Below are 5,735 nucleotides of genomic sequence, written 5' to 3' on the forward strand. Positions count from 1 at the left end.
CAAGGGGAACCCGTCGAGAAGAGAAGGGTCTTGATCGCTGCAGCATACACGCACGAACTTCCCCTTCCAATCCTTATAGGATTGCTGGAAGATAGAAAGAATGGACCTCCCGACGATCCCATTAAGGCTGACCCATAGACGATCGCCCGGGTTCTTCGCCTCGAACAAGTACAGGAATACGTCCACAGAGGTCGGGAGTCCCAAGTGTGCGCAGAGAATCTGGTAAACTCGTACGAACGCCCAGCTGTTGGGATGGAGCTGGGCGGGGGCTATGTCGAGCTCGGTCAGGAGCTCCCTCTCAAAGCGTGTGAAGGGAAACCGGAGTTTGACCTTCTTGAACATAGTGGTGTATATGAAGCAGAAGGGGGTGTCGTCGCTCCCCTGATCGTCGGTGCAGATTGGCTCACCGGGAGGACAAGGCCGCACGACTACTTTGTCGTCGTGCTCTTTACTGAAAGAAAGGTTTTCCTTATCACCTTTCTTGAGGCGAAAGATGTCGAGATCGGAGTTGACGGATGAGGTCTCACCCAGCAAGGTTGCGGAGGCCCACAGGTGTAGCCGTTTGTAATGTGGAAGAGGTTTTACCATCGCGCTGGTTTGTGGTGGGTTTGTGTTGTGGTTGGCTACAATGAGAGGATGCGGGTCTCGCGACTCGGTCGGAGGGGACGTTGGGACCCCTTGGGGAGTCGCGGGAAGAAGAGTGGTTTGCCCTACGGGTTTTCGCCGGAGGGTTGCGAGGAGATGGAGGAGGGTTTGGTGTGATTTTTGAACGAGTCATCGAGGAAGCTGCAAGAAGACGAAAAGGTATGAGTGTTCGTAAACAGAAAGACTCGACAGAAGAAGAGAAGAGGGAAGAGCGAGAGGGGCTCGCGGAGAAAGGTTCAGAAACCCTAAACGCAGAGAAGAGAAAAACAAAGAAGAGAAACATCCCACAATGTATGCTCCAGACAAGTAATGGATGATGCAAACCGATTAAAATGCAGCAAATATCAGTAGAAATGATAAAAAAGTTACCTTTAGATGATCAGAAGAGTAGTCAGAAAGATGGAGGTTGGGAGAATCGGAGCGTTCGCTGGAGCGTTTTGAGAGTTCGAAGAAAGGTAGAAGATAATGAAACAGTGAAATGGCGCGAAGTGTTTAAGAGATTCGAAGGGTTTCGAACGTTGCGGGAAGCGCAAACGACAGTGAATAATGGCTGTTGATGAGTCCATGTGGCGAATGATCGAATAAGTTGGTGAATTGTCAAGTCAGTGAACAGTATTAGCGCCAACGCGCAAAGCCACGTAAGCCGCCAGATTTAAACCTCTTTAGTCTCCTCGCTGAACAAGTCGCAGCTCGAGACTGGGGGACTTGTGTACCGACCAGGTCATCGGGTATGATGACGTGGCTTGCACGTGACTATGTGGGGCGTGCTCAGCGGAGCACGTGGGCAAGAGAAAGATGGATGGTTCAGAGGTGAGCGTAGTCGCCGGTTCATGGAGCTGGCGTTCTGCGATGAACATGGTCGGTTGTCGCCGGGTTTGTCTGTCATCGACGTGTTTGGCGATTGGCGACCAGGTAGCTTGATATCGCCGCAGGAAGCACGTCGCCGGATTTCCCGACAAGCTCAGTTGAAGCTGATGAAGGTTCAGAAGTGTAAGTTCAAGTGTACAACTCCAGTGAGGCGATTGTCGCGCCAACATAAGGCGTGAAGGGCGTGTGGGTTGAAGGGGACAACTTGCCTATCAGCGACAGGATTCCCAGAGTGGACATTCGTTGGTGACAAGGTCCCCTCAGCCCAAGAACACTCATGGCGCAGTGTTAAGGAGGGTGCCATTAACAAACAGGCGGTATCACAAAGATGGTGCATTGTGCTGCACCCGATACTCGCCTGGTCAGGTAGTGTTCTAAGGCACATTGCGTGTTAGCTTGCTCCATGGGTAGATGACTTAGCTGCGCGGCTGGTTACTACACAGAAATAACGTTCAAGTTGCCCCAACCCAGATGACGACACGTGTAGGGTTGGATGCTATCCGTTATTCCAACCCAGATGACGACACGTGTAGGGCTGGGTGCAATAGAGAAATGACGCTCGAGTTACCCTAGCTCAGTTGATGACACGTGTAGGGCTGGGTGCTACCTACTACCCCAACCCAGATGGCGACACGTGCAGGGTTGGATGCGAGCCACGTGTCCAAAAGCATAACGGCCTGAAGAGAGAAGAAACCTAGCTATAAAGGTAAACTTAACAGAATTTGCAGAGGTACGTTTTCATTACGGCTCATTCTGCTAGGGTTGTGTGCCTTTAGTACGGTTCTTCAGAGCATATTTTCTCTGAGTTTTGGATGTTCTTGTTATTGACTTGAGCGTCGGAGCGCCACCGGCCGCAGAGGCGCCACCTTGTGTTTTCAGGTTCCCTGAGGAAGCTCTTGTGGTGTGAACTTGAAGGGCACGTGGAGTCAAGCTGGTGAGGAGGTTCGTGACGAGGCAACGCTTTGGCGCTAAGTCAACCGGCAGGATCAGAAGGGTACCGCCAGGTTAAAGCATTGCCAAGCTAGGACATCGCAAGGAGGCTTCGGGCCTCGACAGTTCGGAACAGTGACAAAGGGAAGAGAAAGGTGGCTTCGAGGCCATAAGTTCTAGTACCAGTAGGGGGTAAACCTGACTCGTGAAGTACCCACGCCACTGCTGGGAGACCCTGGGACAGATACGACCCATGAGAGGGCCACGACCAGGAGAGAAACACGTGCATGGTACGAGAGAAAGGTAGATACACTCCCAGGGCGAGTGACTAGTAATTGGGACGCATGAGTTGGCACCCAAAAAGTCAACCCACGTGACAGAAGCACTTCGCAGAAAAGAGGGCTCACACGATGGAAAAACCCTAAGTTGGGTGGCGGCGCTGTGGGACCCTCTGCACAGAATAAACGATCAAGTCAAAAGGGTACGTGGCAATACCCACGTGCTCATAAAAAGTTTCAGGGAAAGTTTGCCAAGGTACGCGTTAATTCAGTTAAGATTCGAATGTTCCAAGGAATGTTTTGATACGCCTTCAATGCGCTTTAACGCGCTTTAAAGATTAGAGGTGTATAAAAAGGGACCTTGGGGCATTGGAAAAGGGACCGAGTTTTAACCTAATACACACAGAGAGATACAGAGAGAAAACCCTAGTTGTCTTCGCGGCACACTCACAGTGAGCACAAGGCAATTAGGGCAACACAGTTCTAGTTACACCGTTTCAGTCATTCAGTGCAGTTTTTTGATGTTTCTCGCTAGCTGACTTGATCGTCGGAGTGCAAACGGCCGCGAGGGCGCTCCTTTGTTCACTTCTCTTTTCAGGTTTCTTTGACGGAGCAAACGAAGGTGCCCTAGCTCGCAAGGACAAGCCACGCGCAAAGACGATCCCGGTCAACCGGCCGGAACACCTTATATTTGCTAAAATCCAAATCATAAACAAAGGGTCACTCTTGAAATGGATAAATATAAAATCAACCCGCATCAATTGTCTTGGGCCGTTAGGTCCTCTGCCACCCTCTGATTTTTCATCTTGGTTACAGCCAAGCAACCCGGGGCGAAGTCTTGCCCAATTTGTTTCACGGCATCACAAACAAAGTGGTCTTCGTCGAAATCCAAGAGTCTTTCTCTATCTTCGCTGGGCAGGAAGGCCTTCTCACATCATGTGGTATTCAGAGCAAGGTTATTTTATGCTTATTTTCTTTGAGTTGATTTCGGCACTTTACTTTCTTGCACCTTTAAATTCTTGCTTTTACTTTCAAGCAATTTACAATTCAGCCTTTACTTTCTTGTCTTTACATTTGGGCACTTTTTATTCATTATCATTTCTTTTTCACTTTTGAATGTTTATGTTGTGTCCTTTTTTGTTCTTACCTCTTTTTGCTTGAGTCATATGTTCTTAGTGTTTCTAGGAGTCTTAAACATTTTTTGTGACAAGTGGAAATGAATGGAAAATATGCATGACAAGATTATGGACACCTTTAACTCCATAAACCAAAAACAAGGATAAAAAACACAAAGGTTTGCGCCATTTCACTTTCCTTTTTCAAGTTCAACAATTCTAAAAGAGGATTCATTTTATTTGGCCAATTGATTTCATCATTATGGAATTTTATCCTTTTTCTTTTACAATTTCTAAAAAGAGTAAAACTTCATAGTTAAAAAGTTATGAAAGTGCCTTTGAGTCTTCTTGTGTGTTTTTCTTGCTTGTCCCCTTTAAAAGTTTTGTCATTATCTATTTTCCAACTAGGTTTAACTTTATTGATTTTAAACTTTTCTTGTTTGTCTTTCAAAATTCTTTAAGTTTTGTTGTGGGATCTTTTGGGATCAAATGTAACGGCTTTGTCCTTTTTTATTTGAAGAGATTGCAACCTAAAGATAGACCTTTGTTTGAGAGAAATTTTGTTCTTGAGTGTTTTGCTTCTTCTCCTCTTTACTACATAAACAAGAGATTCAAGAGAGGAGGGAATTGTTAATCTTTTCACTAATTTTTGTTTCTTTTTGTGCAAAATATTATGGCTCATTTATCTTCATGGGAATAATCCAAATCACAATCTCACCAAAAGGCTTTTCTTTTGGGTGAGCTTGCGGAAGCTAAGAGATCATTAACCCAAAAGGATGAAGAGATGTGGCACTTGGTGGAAAGACTACAAAGACTTGAAGTTGAACAAGAAAGGCAACCTAGAGGAAGGAGGTGGAATCAAAGGAGAGCTTTAAGGAGTTACACCCATTACGGTAGCCAAAAGGAAGATCAAGATTGGAGGATGCACCAATATGTTGAAAGGCGCCACCAACACCATCCTTCTAAACCTTCTTTTCCATATGTAAAATTGCCTAGCTTTAGAAGAGAAAGTAATCCCAATATTTACTTAAGATGGGAGGCTAAGGTTGAGCAAATATTCAATGTGTATGAGATCCAAGAGGACCAAAAGGTTAAACTAGCCTTCCTAGGGTTCTTAGACTATGCCATGCAATGGTGGCACCAAACTATAATGGACATTAGGCTAAAGAAGAGGCCAGTTGTGGTCTCTTGGTATGATTTGAAAGAATTCGTGTGCGCGCGATTTGTTTCTCCTCATTATAGGAAGGAACTCTTGTTGAAGCTCCAACGACTTCAACAAGGACCTAGGAGTGTAGATGAGTACTATAAAGATTTAGAAACTACTTTGACTAAAATTGATTTGCATGAAAATGAGGAGTCAAAGATAGCTAGGTTTGTAAGTGGCTTAAGAATAGAAATTCAAGATGTGGTAGAGTTATATGAGCACTCCTCTTTGAAAAAATTGGTTCACCTAGCCATCAAGGTTGAATCACAACTTCTAAAGAAAACCAATTTCAAAACTGCTCAGAATGATGGCTTCTACAAAACATCATGGAAGCACAAAATTAAAACTTCTTCATAAACTTTTCCTTCAAATTTTGTGAAAGATACCACTTACAATCCTAGAGTTTCTCAACCCTCAACCTCTACACCTAAGTCACCCACCAAACCCTCAAACTAAAAATGTTTTAAATGCTTAGGTTTTGGGCACATAGTTGCCAATTGTCCTTCTTAGAGACATAGGTTGTTGTGAGTGACCATAGCTCTCAAACGTCTAGGTCCCCTACCTCTTCAAGAAGCCAAAGTGAGGAAGAGTGTGAGTACCTTGTGAGGGAGATTTGTTAGTGATAAGGTGCAGGCTTGGTCAAGTTCAAAAACCTTTTGATGAAAGTCAAAAGGGAAAACATTTTTCACACAAGGT

This window comes from Phaseolus vulgaris, chromosome 8 (assembly GCF_051622355.1).
Source record: "Phaseolus vulgaris cultivar YP4 chromosome 8, ASM5162235v1, whole genome shotgun sequence".
Taxonomy (NCBI): Eukaryota; Viridiplantae; Streptophyta; class Magnoliopsida; order Fabales; family Fabaceae; genus Phaseolus; species Phaseolus vulgaris.